We start from the raw sequence: 18,929 nt of genomic DNA on the forward strand, positions 1-18,929 counted from the left end.
AATGCAGTTCTGATGGGCTCTGAAGGGTGATGATCATTTCATTAACAAGTTCTCAGCATATCATTTCCTGGCTCAGATGAACTTAGGAGAGTCATCATAGCGGAGATGGCCAGGAGGCATGTTGGTTTGGGTCTGACCAGGGCTTTCTGGAAGAGCAGGTGGGACTCGCCGGGCCTGGTCACTGGGAACAGGGATGCCTCCCAGGCTGTGGCTTTCTGGGCCCTCTGTGGGCCTGGGCAGATGGCCCATAGTGTTCCCAGGGAGGGAGGACCCTTCTCTGCCAGACTGGAGCTCCCCTGAAGCTGAGGAGGGCATCTGACCACCCATGTAGTGTGTAAGGTGGGGAATTCTCACTGAGAAAACAGCCCCACCATGTCTGATTTTTTTTCTGTCTACACGTTCAACATGTCTGATAACGCATGAAGATGTGTCCATGGAATTGTTTGTTTCATTGATAGAGATGTTATTCCCTAGCTTATATTTTTTAACTACCATCTAGTGAATGCTCAGAATGTGCCGGGGTAATCTAGGATGTTTTTAATGCACCATTTTATTTCATTCTCTCAGCAGCCATTGGGAGTCAGTACTATTCATACTCCCATTTAGTCCATGAACAGTGAGGTTCTCAAAGAGGTTAAGAAACCTGCCCAGCATTACTTAGCAAGTCAGTGGCAGAGCCCACACCTATTTGGGTACAAAGCATGTGCTATTAACAATTGAAATGTAAAAGATTTACTGTAAGGATTTTTTTTTAAATTATCCTTTCAGAAGTGAGGCGGGGGAACAGTGGGAACCAAGGGGAAAAAATGTCCAGCTGAGCTATTCAGATATCTGGATGAATATGAATGATTTATGTTTTTCCTTAAAAAAGAAAAAAAAAAAACCATACATTTTAATAGAAACCTTTTCCTGTGCTTTTTCTGCCCTTACAGGATGTGGGTGAAAAGTGACTCTCAATTCCCCAGAGTTTAGTATAAGCCTCGCCAGTTTTAGATTTGCTTTCTATTAGTGCCTGTGTGTGAGCGCATGCGCACGCAGGCTTCTTGCCTGTTTAATATGGAAACCTTTTCCTGCTGTCTTTTAAAACCACAGGCTCCTATGCCAGAAAAAGGAAAGGTCAAATGTAAAAGAGCCATGGCACAGGATTTGTCTGTTTATTTACCGTTCCTGAGGCCAAGATCGATAGAACAGGATCAACATGACTTTTCATCAGGAGTGAGACCCTGGAGATTTGCCGTTTTGTGTGTGGAATATTTGTTGCTCTGAGGAGCATAAAGGCCAGTGTAGAGGTATCCTAAGGCTCGCTCTTCCCACTCATTGCACGTGATCTTGTAGAAGAACCATGGACCTTCCTTAAATGGCATACAACGTTTATCTTCAGAATGGCTTTTCTGGGGTGTGTGGGAGCGTGTAAGTGCTGCAGTGTGTGTGTGTGTGTGTGTGTGTGTGTGTGTGTGTGTGTGTGTGTGTGTTGGGGTCTGCGGGGATCTGAGTCCCTTCCATGATCTGCCTGGACTGTGACCAAGGCCTCTGTGATCTCAAGTGAGCAGTTGGTTCTCTGAGCAGAACCGCCTCAAGAAAGGCACATTTCTGGAAGGGGAGGCCTTAGTATGTAATCATCATGGACCTCTTAGCAAAACTGATTAAAGGTGTGATTAAAGGTGTCTTCCCAGAAAAATTGCCCATCCACACGCAACAGTTCAGAAATTCCTTGGAGCTCAGTGTCTCCCTACACACATACATACATATATACATACGTACAGAGAGAGAGGGGGGATATATACATACATACAGAGAGGGGGGAGAGAGGAGAGATAGTGGAAGGGGGGAGAGAGGAGAGATAGTGGAAGGGGGGAGAGAGAGAGGGAGAGTGAGGGAGAGTAAGAGAGAGAGAGAGGGAGAGAGAGAGAGAGAGAGAGAGAGAGAGAGAGAGAGAGAGACCCACCCCAGAGCCATATAGCAGTCATCCCTCTCTCTCTTCAGGTCATCCTCTGAAGGGCCAACTCCTGGTATGGGATCTGTGGGTGGCATTGCCAAGAGCATCTCTTGTCCTCATATCTCTCTCTCGCTTTGCAGAACTGAGCTTTAGTGCTGGCCGAGGTGCTGTGCGTTCAGGGAGACTGGAAGGTCACCCAGGGCCGATGCCAGCGCCCAATAGCAGGAAAGCAGTGCTGTAAATATTCCTCTGAGTGAGGCGGTCCAGCTGAGGCTCTAGAAACAAATCAATCGAGGGGCTGCACTATGGTGTCAGCAGCCCGGCAGGGAACGGTGCGCTAGACCCTTATTAGGACACATCCTTTCACTCACGTGTCAGACCTACCAGGTGCCACTGGGAGGCCAATGACCTCTATTTTTTATAAACTGACATACAGTATATTAAGTACAATGATTCTATTCTAAGGCATTGTGAGGATCAGAGTAGGTGAGTCATAGCTTGGTTTTGGGGGATGAGAAGCGTTCTCCAGGCAGGCAAAGCAGTAGAAGTTTATTTCTAGGAAAATAAAACAATGTAAGTGAGGCATGAAATAGCACGATGCATTCTCTGAACTGGGGTTGTCCGGTGTTGCAGTGGTTGACAGTGAGGGAGAGCATGTGAAGCAGGAGAGAAATCCAGTCAGGAGCCAGATAATGTCAAACACCCCTTTCTAGTGGTGCCAGGGTCCTCCCTCTGAAGCTTAGAAGTGGCAAATCCAAGCATCCCAGACCTTTGGACCCCAGCTTTTCTGTTCTTCCCAGACAGATACGATGAGCCTCCTAACCCTGTGACAAATGCCGTCTTCCCCACCCACCCTTGGTCCCTTTCCCTGGCTTCCCCAGTTCAGCCTTCGGCCCTTGTCCCTCTATGGCCAACTCCTCCACATAGTATACTGGCCACTCGGAACTCTTTTAGAAAACTGAGCTCACTTTACGCTTCAACCCTGCAGAGCCCACAGGATTCAAACAAAGGTCTCTTTCCAAAAGCAGGGATCCAGCTCTTGGAGTTCTTCCAACCCCCATGCTGCTGTTCCCCCACTGGCTGCATCTGGGGGAAATGGACATGTAATAATTAGGTTCCCTTTCTTGAAGCAGCTCCTCTCCATTGGCCTCACCCTCTGCCTGCTGTGACAGCCATCTACACCCGTAAGTGAACTTGGCCCAGGGTAAGAGTCATGCCAGGACATCACAGGTCACTTGCTATCAAAAACAGGAAGTAGGATTTATTCAAGCCATTCCCTATGGTCCCCATGTAACCAAGTAGCTGAGAGGTGCGTCCTATTTGAAAACTGCTCTTCCTATGTAGCCTGTCATCTTCCCCCAAGCCTGCTTTTCTTCCTGTCTTCCCTGGCCCAGGGGACATGGTCATTATGCAGCCACTTGCCCAGATCAGTATCTTGAAGTTACCGCTCCCTTCCTTCCATCCTTCCTCCCTTTCCCCTCCTCCCTCCCTCCCTTCCTTCCATCTCTCCTTCTCTTATTTTTTCTCCAGACTCAGCAAATCACCATGTCCTATCCAGGCTGCCTCCTAAATAACTCTTGGATCTTCCCGTTCTCTTTACATGTACAGCCTTTATTAAGACCCTGATAATTCATCTCCTGAGTTTTGTGGTAGCCCCTGGACTAGTTTTCAGTAGCATTGCCTTCCAACACATCCCCAGTGCTGCTGCCAAAAAGACCCTCTGATCAGGTCACCAGCTCCCTAAGGTCCTCTAGCTGAGATTCTCCACTGCCTTTGGGCCAAAGCCCATGCTTCCTAACTTGGAACATTAAGATGCACCCTGCCGTCTCCAGATGCTCCTTTAGCTTCCTTGGTCAGCCTTCTCTTCCTATTCTGGGAGCACTTCCTAGTCTCTAGCCATTCTGATCTGCTAGACCAGGGGTCCTCAAACTTTTTAAACAGGGGGCCAGTTCACTGTCCCTCAGACCGTTGGAGGGCCGGACTATAGTTAAAAAAAAAAAAAAGATGAACAAATTCCTATGCACACTGCACATATCTTATTTTGAAGTAAAAAAACAAAACGGAAACAAATACAATATTTGTATTTGCATGTGGCCCGCGGGCCGTAGTTTGAGGACCCCTGTGCTAGACACATTCTGCACAAGTTTTCGTCTCATGCATGCCTCATCTGCTGGACCATTTGCTAAAGCTCATTCCTTTACCTCTCTGCACTGTAGTACTTGTTATTGTAGACATTCAATATATATTACAAGATTGTCATTTTAAAAACCTCTTTTATTTGGGAATTTATGTATTACTTTTAGAAAAACAACTAGAAACTATTTTCATAGTCTTTTTAATTTCTATAATTATTTCTTCTCTGACATAACTTATTTATAAAAATCTTAAGAGTCTCATATCATTTAATTGATTTGATAAATTGTTACATCCTGAAATATTTATTGATAATTCTGGGGAAATAACATTGACAAAGAATATTAGTGAGAACTTGCATTTATAATCCAAATCTTATTCCTTCAAGTGGGAGTCTATCAGGCACAGTCTTGATAATTAATGACCTAAATGACTTATTTTACATTTATTATCATTTTTGTTGAGCAGTAAAGTTATTAATTTTTAAATAGTGTGGAACCAGTTTTTTCACACAAATGTCTGTCACCATAAATATTAATAGGTTCTCAGTATTTAATGAAACCAATCTTAAAAATACTGAGACTTTCTGATGTGCAAACTGGGATCTTTCTATCTAAGTATAGCAAGCTCTAATTTGTAATTCAGATTCTTCTCAGCTATGGGCATATTTGTATGGGTTGCAATGTGGGTTATTTTCTATAATATTTAATTTAGCATTATGGCTAGGGCTTATCCCTCAGCTATAATTTTGTTTAGCATTAATTTTTTTTGCATTTAGTTTAGACACCTCTCTCTCTCTCTCCCTTTTTTAATATTGGTTGCTTTCCCAGTGATAATTAAAGAGGAAAAAAGTGCTTCAGACTTAAAAGACATCTCTCTTACTATGACAGTGCTTACATTTATGCTCTTGCCTTTATCAGGAAGGAATTGGATATTTTTAGACTTCAGCTAAACGAGAAGGGGAGAGGTATATCATTGATTTCACATGTAGGGACAATGGGGAGGTATGGAGAACATCTGTAATATTCTCAATAAAGATAAAATTTAAAAAGGCATAGATACGTTCACTGATTTTCAAATTATGTTCTATAAACACTATAATCCCATGATCTGTTTCTACTTGTTTTAAGTTATGAATTTTGCTATCTATAATAGTAGTTATTTTGATGCCATTGCAATAGGAACATAAGGCAATATTAAAGTTATGAGCAAATAACTAAAACCAACTCATAGAAGCAAAATTAGTTTGAGCTGGAAAGAATCATAAATCAGAATTTCTTGGGAAACAGTGGGCCCATGACTTCCCTGCTCTAGTCTGAGAGAAAATGAGTTTGGACATAGATGTCCAGGCCTAACCAAGCCAGATTTTCTTATGAGAATAAGAAATGAAGACATTGTCATGTATGTGAGGACTTCAAAATTTTTTCTACCTGTAAATTCTCTTTTATAAAAAAAATATTTTGAAATAATTGTAGATTCACATGCAATTGGAGAAAAAAATACAGAGAGCTCTCATATGCCCTTCACCTAGTTGCCCCATGGAAAACATCTTGTATGACCTTAGGGCAGTATCACAACCAGGAAATTGGCATTGGTACAATCCACTGAACTTGTTCAGATTTCACCGGCTTTATATGCACTCATTTGTATGTGTGTGTGTGGGGGGGGGGGATATGTATGCATATAGTTTTAATTTTATACATATGTAGATTTATGTAACTACCATAGTCAACTGAGAACAGTTCCTTCACCACAATCTATCATGCTACCCTTTTACTAGTATGTATAGCCACAGCTCTCTCCAATCCTTTCTATAACTACCATTCTGTTTTCCATCTCTATAATTTTGTCATTTCAAGAATGCCTTATAACTGGAATCATATGTAACCTCTGAGATTGGCTTTTTTCACTCAGCACAATACCCTTGAGATCCACCAAGTTATTGTGTGTATCAATAGACTGCCCTTTTTTATTGCTGAGTGATATTTCATGGTATGGGTATACCGCAGTTCAATCATTAACTCCCTGAAGAACATGTGGGTTTTCTCTAGTTTTTGACTGTCACAAATAAAACCGCTGTGAACATTTGCATACATGTTTTTGCATAGCATACGTTTTCATTTCTCTGGTATAAATGCTGAATGCAATTGCTGTGTCATATGGTAAGCACGTGTTTGGGTTTGTAAGAAACCGTCATCCTCTTTTCCGGAGTGGCTGTACCCTCTGACATTCCCACCAGCTATGTATGAATGATCTAGGTTCTTTTCATCCTCACCAGCCTTTGCTCTTGTTACTATAGTTTTTATTTTAGCCATTCTAATAGGGATGGCTATTTTTAAGTCTCTTGTTTAAAAATTACTTGAGTATATACTCTAGCAAAGCCAAAGGTAAACCCAGTAAAAGAAGCAGTTTGGGGATATAGGAAGAGTGGTGACAATGGAATAGAAAAACTTACACTTAAGTCTAATGGCTGATCATATGTTTATGGGATTTAATGCAATTGCTAGGGATTCCTAAGGAGGAGAGGCCTACGGTACAGGACTTCACCATGTGTTTCTAATGATAAGCATTTTTATGAGACTTTAAAGGCTCATAGCACTTCATCTAACTCTATTCTATGGCCATTGATATTTCTACATTATATTGTAATTGCTTGGGTGTATGTTTATTGTTTGCCTATTAAAACCTGTTCTCTGGGAGACTAGGAACTGAGGTACATTATTTTCCTACCCTTCACATCATTTAACAGGAGAGCAGTTTGTCTCGGTGTTAGTCTTTTGATGAAGCGTAAGGGATAACAATAGCAAACGTTTGTTTTTTTTAATGTGAACCTTACCTAATTGACAAGCATTAGAGCAGACTTTGGTAATAGCCTACCCATGGTTTGGTTTGAAATAGAACCGGAGTCAATCATCATATCAATGTTGTGAATTTGTGGATAATCAGTTGCAGTAAATTCATATTGTTCATTTGGCGAGTGTCTGTTAATGGCAAGTAAATTAGTCAATTGCAACTGTGTTGGCCTCTTCATCGACTCAGCTATTTATTTAGGTGGTGACTGGTGTCCCCATTTAAGGCTGTCTGTACAACACAGCTGCTCATCCGTCCTGGCAAGAGGCTGATGTTAGTCCAGGCGTTTTGCCAGCTGCTGCAGTTCAGCTCTCATGCGGGAGGTGATGGAAAGGGACAAGATGATCAGGACCAGTGACTTTAGAGTAGCTACAAAAATCAAAATACCCGTCTATGTGATGTTCAGGTCATCTTTCTACTCAGTAAGAGATACCTCCATTTGAGCCCAACTAGTAATGCTCAGTATTTCAAAATGAGCTTTCCTGTTTTTGGTGGAGGGAGGGTTCCTTCTTAGATACAACTTATAGACACCAAGATAGCTTAGCATTTAAAACACATCATAAACTACGTACATAAAATACTTAACACACGATTTCATGTAAGGACACATTTCCAAGGCTTGGTTCATCCATAGGGCAATGAGTGAATGAAATCTTGCAACCTGCTTCGGGGAAGGCAGGCGCGAGGAACGTGGTGCCAAGTAGCTGAGGAACACAAAGTTTGTGATCCAAACATTTAATTTTAAACGTTTAATGAAAAACATAATCAAGCACATTGACACTTGCCAACTGGTACCAACGTGTGTGCACATGGAATCCTATTAACCTTAAAGCAAAACTTCTTTCTGAGAAATGTGATGGTTACAGTGCAGCCTGTTGTTTTTAAATCTTAGAGAGAGACCAGGGGCTAGAGGTGTGCCTTTGGATGCTGTGGGAGTGGCTTTTGAGAATTCTCATTAACTACAGAAACTGGAGGGTTATCAAGTTGTTGTTTTTTAAACCCTCACTTCAAACCGTATGGATGGAGCATTACAACAAACCCTACGAAAGAATGGAAATAGGAGACTGAAAAATCTTCCTCAATCCTAAGAAGCAAACTTGTTTTTTCCTTCCTAAGAGAAATAATACCTAGAGATCAGAGAACTCAATGTATTTCCTGAGGTGGTGTGTCTAGCTAGTGTTCATTTTAAGTAACTTATGATGTGGAAATATAAATGTTTGCTAAAGTCTTTCAGCTTATGAAATAGAAGTGATGCTATAGCTAGAATATTAGGGTTTCCTGCCTTAGTGTTAAAAGAAGCTATATGTCTTTCATTTTGGAGATGACCCTAAGTCTGGAGGTAAGGTCAGTGTAGGTCAAATGGGAGGAATCACAAAGTGTCGGAGGGGAGGTGGCAAAAGGAAGGAAATGTCCCCATGGGTCATATCCTCTTCCCTATTGGGAATCCTGGGAAAGCAGAAAGGAGAGCGATACTAGGAAGGTGAAGTGGCCTGGCCGCTGGGGGCGTGATGGCAGCAACCTGGCTTTGAAGATGTGTCTGGAAAGCTTCTTAGGTTGGCCAGTGTGGATCCAGTAGCCAGTGTCAGTCAGTCAGATGACCGTGTGAAATAGAGCAGGGTTGTAAATACTCCAGCCAAAGGGGATAGAGGTGGCAAGCTCTAGCAACTTATAAAATAGAGTGGAGGCTCCACAGATTAGGAGAAACGTCTGGAATCTGGTGAGGCACTTAAGGAGTACTTGAGAGTTTCTGGGGTCTGGGAAAATGTTACAAAGATTAGAAAATGATTCAGAAATATGTCTTGTGGTATGTTACTCAGTTTGTTGTGCACCTTCTCAATGCAGTCTTATCTTTAATTTAGGCAACTGGAGACACTTTTAAAGGGGCTTGATTTCATTCAACATCCAGTGCACATTTACTGAGTATCCGTGGTGTGGTAGGAATGGCACCTGCTCGGCTTCCTTGTGAAAGGCAAGGTAATTCCTTGGCCACACACTGGCTCTAGTTATTTCCCAAAAGATCAGCACATACTGGCTTTTGAAAGGCTTTGGCTCATGTATATGATTCTTCATCCTGGTCAATACCATTTAACGCTTTTTATATATACCCTCTTCCTGCAAGGGAATGTCCCTTTGATGTCATCAACATTCTTTCTTCCAAGGCATCTCTAAGTTTGGCATTTTGATCCAGCAAGTATAACTCTTCTCACCTTTGCCCTTAGAAATTTTGCACTTCTATACAGTGAGGTGGAAAATTTCCATGAGAGAATTTCTGCCTCCCTATAAGAGTGAAATGGCCCAAAACAATGTTATTAATGAATTTCTACATTAAATTTTGACGTTTTATTAGAAAAAAAAATCTGTGTATTTTTCTACATGTATACTTCAGAAAAATATTTTTAAAGGATATATAGCCCACTGGACATATCAGTCATCCATAGCTACCAGGGATGTTTATTTAAAATATCCTCATCCAGCTTGAATGTGAGGCTGGCTGGAGTCCGCATCTCATTAACTTCATTTCTCTAGGAAGAACTCATTTGTAAGCCTCGCCCACATGCAGCCAGCCCCAGCTGTTCCAAAGACAGAAACTTCTAGATCCCAATTCAACATTTGCTTCCTTTTCACCAGCACTTGGAAATCCGTGTTCAGATTATGATGGACATTCTTTGGAGGTGGAGGTTCGCCATCCTATGATACTGCCCTTTCAGAAAGAGCTACCCAACTTTTTTCTAAATTATTAGCAATTGGAGGGGGAAAATGTCAGCCACCTAATTTTCAAAGAACAGAGAAATCAGTGATTCCAGATTGCAGATTTACCTCCTCTGTCCTCAGATATGCAGAGAAAATAGATTTTTAAATTTTTTCACCACTAATCTTGTTCACTAAAATCTACTTCCCCAAACTTAAACTTAATAGTCATAATATTTCAGTATTTTCTGATATAAACAGTTACCTCTTACTTTATAGTGTCCTTATTCAAATTTGAACTCTCTCTCAGGGCTGTGTAAATTATCCCTGTTTTATTCCATATTTTTAGGCAAACACCATTGGAAATGTAGGCTCTCTATCACATGTTGACAACACCGGAGACAAGAACACTGCCCCTCCACTTACGATACTCTCTTTTCCACCTAAAACCACCACCCTCTGCTGTGTGGGATGCGGCATTGAGCCAACCTCTTATACTTTAATGTTGGCCATATATATGTTACTATTTTAAAAGTAAATTATAATACCTCAAGACCTCAAAGAATTCATTTCTAGTGATACCTTACACAACCCAGGTTTTCCATCACTTCTTAAAACTCCCACTACAGATAGATAATTGCTGTTCTTCTTAAATGGTAAGTTGTTCAACATCAATGGTGACTTTCTCAGACCTAAGATTTGTCCTGCCCTGGGGAACCTTTAATGACCTCAGAGCATGGATTGGCTGGATTTCTCTGGCTTCAAACCACCACAGGAATCTTATTTGACAAATCCTGCCTTACCTGCCTATTGAATTAATTCTGTCATTCAACAAATAGTTTTCAGTTCTTCCTGTGCATAAGGCTCTATGCTAAGTCCATGGCAGGTACAAAAAATGAATAGTATATGGTTCTTTCCTTTAAGAAGCTTAGTTTAAAGTCCAAGTTCAAACCATCAAAGTCTTATTTATCATGGACAGATTCTTCCACTCTCTTCTTTTTCTACGTCCATTAGGGCAAAGTGGAGAGGGGAGGAGGAGTATTTACCCAGAGAGGCAGTTCTTCCGAGGGGGTGGACTGTGATGAGGTTTCAGGAATTTCATCTCATACGTTGAAAGGAGATGTGAAAACTTGAACTAAGCGTGGCCCCTGACTCTCACTGGGCAGCTGGCCAGCCCCTGTACTCTCAGCTGTTAAGCCACAAATCATTCATGATGAAGCCAACTAGAAGATATATCATGTAATGGGAAAATCTTGGCATTTTAATATAAAATATTACTTTTAAATGTGTTTACAAAAAAATTTATTAAGACAACTTTAGTAGAAACAAAGTGTCTATAGAGAAAAATCCAAAACTCACCCAATATAGAAGTTGATAAAATATATATATATATACCTACTCATAGAATCTTTTGAACTGATAGATGGCTATTTCTAATACCTATAAGGTATACCTCTATTACTTCAAGCTTTTTAAATGAGCAAAACCAGTGTTGGTACAGATCAATCCAGCACAGCCCAAAATTCAAAATCACTACATTAGACAGTGAAAAACACAATATTGCCATAACTAGGCTAAGGATTGAATATTTATTTCAGTCTGCTTTACCAGCTAAAATTGTATGGCTTGTCACAGCCTGTTTTTTCTCTTCATTATATTAGCAAAGAACACTCTGAACTTTCTTGAGGAAATTGAGTTTTAAAAGCAGCATTCAGCATTAACTCAACTTCCCATGCAAGGAATTCTAGAGTTGTAATCCAAGGGGGCTTGCTTTGGGAGGAATTCTTGGGAGGAATCCTTGGATTCATGTCTCCCTGAAACAATGTGTCCAGGGCAGTCTATTTGCATAAATTCTGGAGGATGCTATTTTTGAATTGTCTTCTATTGTTGAATTAACACATATGTTTTGCCAGTCACTCACTCTTAATTCAGGGACTGGACTGTAGGCCAATTGGAAAATGACTCAGGGCCCTCAATACATGCTCCTGTCAGCTCCACATTTGTTAACTTGGTTACTCTTTAGAGCTTCTATCAGAGAAGGATCAGGTGAGATCAGTATAGGACAGAGCAAGTTTTCTGCTTTAACCACTTCAGCTAAGATCCCAAATTATTTTTATTTTTGTCTGTATCGTCTCTACCCCATCAGCAGAAGAGACAGTGGTAAATTAATAGTAAATCAGTATACTAGTATAAATGCATTTTACTTATGCTTATATGCATGCATACAAGTCCTTTGGTTGATCTCTTACCCCCGCCCCAACCCTCCCTGGCCTTCCCACTGTAGTTTGACAGTCTGTTCGATGCTGCTCTGCCTCTGTATCTATTTTTGTTCAGCAGTTTATAATGGTCTTTATTATCCAGAAATGAGTGAGATCATGTGGTATTTTTCTTTCATTGACTGGCTTATTTCACTTAGCATAATGCTCTACAGTTCCATCCATGCTGTTGCAAATGGTAAGAATTTCTTCTTTTTTACAGCAGCATAGTATTCCATTGTGTAGATGTACCACAGGTTTCTAATCCATTCATCCGCTGATGGGCACTTAGGCTGTTTCCACATCTTTGCTATGGTAAATTGTGCTGCTATGAACATAGGGATGCATATATCCTTTCTGATTGGTGTTTCTGGTTTCTTGGGATATATTCCTAGAAGTGGGATCACTGGGTCAAATGGGAGTTCCATTTTTAGCTTTTTGAGGAAACTCCATACTGTCTTCCATAGTGGCTGCACCAGCCTGCATTCCCACCAGCAGTGCACAAGTGTTCCTTTTTCTCCGCATCCTCTCCAGCACTTGTCGTTTGACTTGTTGATGATAGCCATTCTGACAGGTGTGAGATGGTACCTCATTGTTGTTTTGATTTGCATCTCTCAGATGATTAGTAACTTTGAGCATGCTTTCTGAATGTCCTCTTTTGAAAAGTGTCTATTTAGATCCTTTGCCCATTTTTTGATTGGATTGTTTATCTTTTGTTAAGTTGTATGAGTTCCCTATAAATGTTGGAGATTAAACCCTTATCGGTGATAACGTTGGCAAATATGTTCTCCCATGCAGTGGGGCTTTCTTGTTGTTTTGTTGATGGTTTCTTTTGCTGTGCAGAAGCTTTTTATTTTAATGTAGTCCCATTTGTTTATCTTTAGTTTTCATTGCCCTAAGAGTGGTATTGGTGAAGAAATTGCTTCGGCATATGTCTGAGATTTTCCTGCCCATGGATTCCTCTAGTATTTTTATAGTTTCCTGTCTTAGGTTTAAGTCCTTTATCCATTTTGAGTTTATTTTTGTGTGTGGTGTAAGTTGGTGGTCTAGTTTCATATTTTTGCATGTATCTGTCCAATATTCCCAACACCATTTATTGAAGAGACTGTTTTGACTCCATTGTATGTTCTTGCCTCCTTTGTCAAATATTAATTGAGCATATTGGTTCGGGTTGATTTCTGGGTTCTCTATTCTATTCCATTGATCTATATGTCTGTTCTTGTGCCATTATCAGGCAGTTTTGAGAACAGTGGCTTTGTAATACAGCTTGATATCTGGTATTGAGATCCCATCTACTTTGTTGTTCTTTCTCAGGATCGCTGCAGCTATTCTGGGTCTTTTTTATTCCAGATGAATTTTTGGAGAGTTCGTTCTAGGTCTGTGAAATATGCTGTTGGTATTTTATATTTTTTTAGTAAAAATTCCTAGAAAATAAGGATTCCTAGAAAAAAAAATGACTTTTTTCCTTTAGATCAGGATTTAAATAGGGCCTACTTGTTAAGCCCCTCTTACCCCTCCATAACTTTTTTCATTGTGAGAGTATATGTTGAAGAAATTGGTTTGCTTATCCCATAGTCTGTATTTTGCTAATTATCTTCCCATGGTTTCCTTTAACATGTTCCTCTCTCCTGTTCTTCCTGTAGATTGATTGTTGGAGCTAGATGTTTGATCAAATTTAGGTTTGACAACTTCTATTCGGTCTTGTCTCTTCCCATCAGGAGGCACATAATGTCAGAATGCCTCTCTGTGATTTTAGATTCATTAATTCATTAGGGTTGTAAAATGATGAAGTTTTCATTTTCATTAGAATGCTCAAAGGATTTCTAAACAAGAGAGTGCCTGGCACATAGTAGGTACTCAATGCAATATTTATTGAATGAATTTGTTTCCTTAAGAACCGCTGTGCCAAGGGAAGTGACTGCATGCCTTTGATAGAAACCTTGCTTGCCTGCAATCCAATGAATAAAGCATCTCTTTCTGTCCTAGAATCACCATCCTTCTCCATCTTGCACAAAGCATCGCTTACAGATTACTTGAGTTGCATTGTCTTTGTCACTCTGAATATCTTTTGGTGCTGGGTACCAATTTTTAAATGTGGCTGTTTTTTGAAGTTCTTTTAGACTTACTTGATGATTATCTTTTCTCAGTTTTATGCCAACTTAATTTTGCATTCCTTACATATTGGAAAAAGCCAAGAAACAGAAAGCCAAGGAGGCCCTGAGATGTGTTTCAGAACAGGGCCTCCTTAGGGCCAGCACCAAGCACCCTCTAACCTCGTAGATGGTTAAAGGTCTTTGCAATTGACCCCGCCTGTGATGCACACTCCTTGCAAAGGCTTCCTGAAAAGCAAGCAATATTTTTACAGACTCTGAGCTCAGCCTAGTTTGTAGCAAAACAAGCTTGCCTTTTATCTACCATTTAGTGTGCCTATAAAACAGTAAATTAAAAGAGTCTCTGTAAATCATAGCTTGATTTTTGCCCTTGACACAGTGTGTATAAATATTCTTTGGTATGGGTAGGTTTAAAAACACTGTAGACAATTAGCTTTATTTTCCTAACAGTGTAGAGCACATAATCACAGTAATCACATCATCATGAAGCAGGAGATCAGATTCTCATATTTAAGACATAGACGCAGTGCTATACATTCTTGCTGCTGAATACTTTGGTATTTACTTGTTCACATGAAAAGCAACGTAACAGATAAACGTTTCTGCTATGTTCTCAGTGCACAGCAAGGAGCACATAGTAAAACACCCTTTGGTGAGAGGAGCACTCTTGTGTACATGATTGGAAAAATACAGTTACAACCTGAGGTCAAATTGTATTTCATAGAGGAGCACTGATAATGTGCTTGGGTTTTCAGAGGGAAGACATGTTCCCAACATTTTGTTGAGATCATGAGTCTAATTTTCATGGATTTAAGTGTTAAGATAGGCTTTGAAGACCCAGTAAAATTTTAAAATATAGTAACAACCTTCCAGAAGAAACAGCATGAGCAAAAACATCAGGGCGTCCATCTTCAGGGCACATTTAGGGGTAATTAAAAGATGCCAGTTTGACTCGCCTGGAAAGTGGCTCTAGGCAGGTGTTAAATAAACAGAAGCTGTCTGGAGCCGTAGGAGAGAGGGCCTTCAATGCCAAGTTGAGGCGTTGGCACCAAGCAATGAGGATAGAGTTAAAGCTTTGAGTAAGGGTGTGATGGGACCTGGTCGAGCCAGGGTGTCAGGAATGGATCAGAAAGGGGAAAATAGGAAGTTGAAATCATTAATGAGGAGGATCATTTTAATGATAGAAGCTGCAAGATTGGGCAACCTAATGTAAGGAAAAGGAGACGTGGAGTCAAATCCACATTAGGATGGTTTCAGTAAAAGAAGTGAAGAAAAAGCTTTGGGGAAAATAAGAGCATAGGGTTGCAGCAAGACAGTGTACGCAAGTTTAGAAATGTCCAGAGGCCATTAGAAAAGATAGGGCTTGGCCTGGCCAGTGTTGCTCAGTGGTTGAGTGTCGACCTTTGAACCAGGAAGCCATGGTTCTATTCCCAGTCAGGGCACATGCCCTGTTGAAGGCTCGATCCCCAGTGTGGAAGCGTGCGGGAGGCAGCCGATCAATGATTCTCATCATTGATGTTTCTACCTCTCTCCATCTCCCTCTCTGAAATCAATCAATATATATTTTTCAAAAGAAATCTATAGGACTGAAGTTTAGGAGTGAGTTCAGAATAAATATGACATTTTAGGAAGTGTCTATAGAGAGATGATAGTTGGAATCTCCCTCTAAATACTCTCAAATCTATCCATTTCTCCATTGACCTTCCTGCTGCCCCCTCATTCAAGTGTCATATCCTCTCACCTGCACTATTGAAATGGTCCCCAGTCAAAAGCAGGATCCCCTTGTGTGGGGTTTCTTCACAGTACCCTGATTTTTTCCTCCCAGGCCTTATTCCAATATGTAACTCAGGCTTGTGTAATTTTGAGGATGGTATAGTTATCTGTTTTGTTTACCCCTAAGATCCAGCAACTTCCATGGTGCTGGGCACAGACAAGACACGACACTCACATTTTTTTCCCAACAAAAGAGTAAGTGAATATCAGTACTGAACAGTAGAGAAAGAAAAGAGTTGAAGAGAGAACTCTGGTGAACCTTCTTCAGGCCACAGAAGGAAAGAGTGGGAAAGACAAGTAGGCAAAGAACCAAGGAAAGCAAGACACAGCTGAAGTTGAGTCGAGATTCTAGAAGGAGTGTCAGCCATGGTTGATTCTGCAGGGCGGGGTGGGGGGAGGAGGAGCAGGACAATAAGAACAGCTAACATTTATTGGATGCTTTCTCTATGCCAGCGACTGTCCTAAGACTTGATGTGGATTAATTCAGTCTTCACACTCAGTCTGTGAGATAGGTATCCCTATCCTCTCTGTCGCCCAGATGAGTAACGAGACTCAAAGAGGTTATATACTTTACTCAAGGACCAAGTGGAGGATATAAGTCAAACCCAGCCAACTGGCCCCAGAGCATGGAGTCTTCACCGCCATGCGGCCATTCCAGCTCCTTTTAGCAGCAGGACAAGTAACAGTGCCAGCGTGAAGGAATATGGCAGAGAAGGCAGAAAAGAAGGACCAGCTGCTCTTTATAACCTTAAGCCCTGAGGAGAGGACAGCAGTGTCTATCATTCTGCATTAGAACATCTACATTAAGTCTCTGAATTTACAGGAACTGTATGAGACTGGAGCATTCCTGATACATCACTGGCCATGAGAGCGTGGAGAATATGCTTTTATTTCAGGAACAGATTTCTTTGATCACAGCTTCAGGATATTATACCAGCTGCCTTGACATCATTGACTTTCCTTTTTACTACATTCCAGGGTTATTATTGACTTAAAAGAGTCCTTGAGAGAGAGAGAAAAATCTGGCTTTGACAATAAAAAGCATTATGGTATCCAGCTTGCTTTCAGCTTTGCATATGTCTATAAACTCTTTCTGCTTTCATTTTTTTTACAGCTGAGGAAATAGGGTCTTGCCCAGGCTAGATGGAAAAGCACCTGTATTTGCATTGCAACCTGTGTTTTGCATAACAAATGCACAGGTAGGCAGACATTCTGGAAAAAACATGTGTGCCTGAGTGACAGACTAGACTGATAGATTGGTGGCTGTCATGTTGCAGAAGGCTGCATACTCTCAAAGCTCACAATGTTGAGATTTTGGAAGATTTGTGGATTCCTTTAATTAAAGAACTGAATAACAGAACTACTTCATTCCTAATTGATGCAGATCTGCTATGCTCGTCCCTAAAATCTGTACCCAGAATTTTTCATTGCAGACGTTTTAAAATCTGATTTAAAATATATGTACAGTTATCTTTTCTTCTTTAACTTTTTTTAGGGATGGTGACTTTGCCTCACCAAATTCTAACTATCATGTCCTTTCCATAGAATGGGATTGGAATTGATCATTTTTAAGGTATTTCACTCTGAAAGTTAGGAGCCTGACAATGCGGCACTGTTCAAGGATGCTGACAATCCAATTTAGGAGTAGAGAGAAAATGAATCTCTTTCACAAATTTATTTATTGCTTTTTCTTAATCTCTCAGGATCATATCAATTAATGCAGAAAAAGCATTTGACAAAATTAACACCTTTTTTTTTTTATAAAAACTCTCAGTAAAGTGGGAATAAAGGTAACATACCTTAACATAATAAAAGCCTTCATGACAAACCTATAGCCAACATCATACTCAATGGCAAATACTAAAACCATTTCCCCTAAACACAGGAACAAGACAGGGACACCCACTTTTGCCGATCCTGTTCGAAATAGTATTAGAAGTGCTAGTCATTGCAATCAGACAAGAAGAAGAAATAAAGGTATCCAAATTAGAAAAGTAGTAAAATTGTCATTATTCACAGATGACATGATATTGTACCTAGAAAATCCTAAAGACTCCATTAAAAAACTAGATTTAATAAATGAATTCGGCCACATAGCAGGATACAAAATTAACACCCAGAAATCTTGGCATTTTTACACGCCAATAATGAACTCACAGAAAGAGATACTAAATAATGCCATTTACCATTGCAACAAAAAAATTAAGATACCTAAGAATAAACTTAACTAAGGAGGTAAAAGACCTGTACTCAGAAAACTACAGGACATTGAAAAAAGAAATAGAGGAAGATATAAACAAGTGGGAGAATATACCGTGTTCATGGATTGGTAGAATCAACATCATTAAAATGTCCATACTACCCAAAGCAATCTATAGATTCAATGCAATCCCCATTAAAATACCAACAGCATATTTCACAGACCTAGAACAGACTCTCCAAAAATTAATATGGAATAAAAAAAAAGACCCCAAATAACCGCAGCAATCCTGAGAAAGAAGAACAAAATAGGAGGGAATCACCATACCAGATATCAAGCTATATTACAAAGCCACTTGTTACCATTTACAGGGGAAGAAACCAAGACACAGGGAGGTGCTATGAACTGCCGAAGGTCACAGAGTGCATGCTTTTTATCCTGCATGTCCTTATCTCAAAACTGCCTGGTACTGGCACAGAGCAGACATATGGACCAATGGAACAGAACAGAGAACCGAGAAATCGACCCAAGCCATGATGCTCAATTAATATTTGACAAAGGAAGCAAGAGCATACAATCAAGTCAAGACAGTCTCTTCAATAAATGGTGTTGGGAAAATTGGACAGATACATGCAAAAAAGTGAAACTAGACCACCAACTTACACCCTACACAAAAATAAACTCTTGAAGTTAATTTTTTTTTTAAATAAACCAGGATAAACATTAGACCACTTAAAGCATTGGGATAGCACCAATAGCTGAAATTGGACTACAGCCTAATTTTGTACCACGTATAAAATGCACATGTTCTCTTTGGCCTGCCCTTGGGCAAGAAAAGAGACTTCAAGTACAAACGAAGTAGTTCAGGTTGGACATTGCATTAAAAATATAAGAAAAATTATTTTCTAAAGAGACAAGCAGAATTAATTTGTGGGTAGCTTGCAGAAGAAAATGAAATAAATATGATGGTATCAGGAGTGCCT

At 40.2% G+C, this 18,929-nt stretch overlaps 1 protein-coding gene across 1 annotated transcript in view; it reads left to right on the forward strand.

Moving 5' to 3' along the window:
* PIP5K1B (phosphatidylinositol-4-phosphate 5-kinase type 1 beta) overlaps nt 1-18,929 on the forward strand; it is a 281,029-nt gene that overhangs the window by 179,383 nt on the left and 82,717 nt on the right. The gene's annotated exons all lie outside the window — the stretch shown is intronic.

Source organism: Myotis nattereri, assembly GCF_964212035.1.
Source record: "Myotis nattereri genome assembly, chromosome: 12".
In the NCBI taxonomy this organism is placed as follows: Eukaryota; Metazoa; Chordata; class Mammalia; order Chiroptera; family Vespertilionidae; genus Myotis; species Myotis nattereri.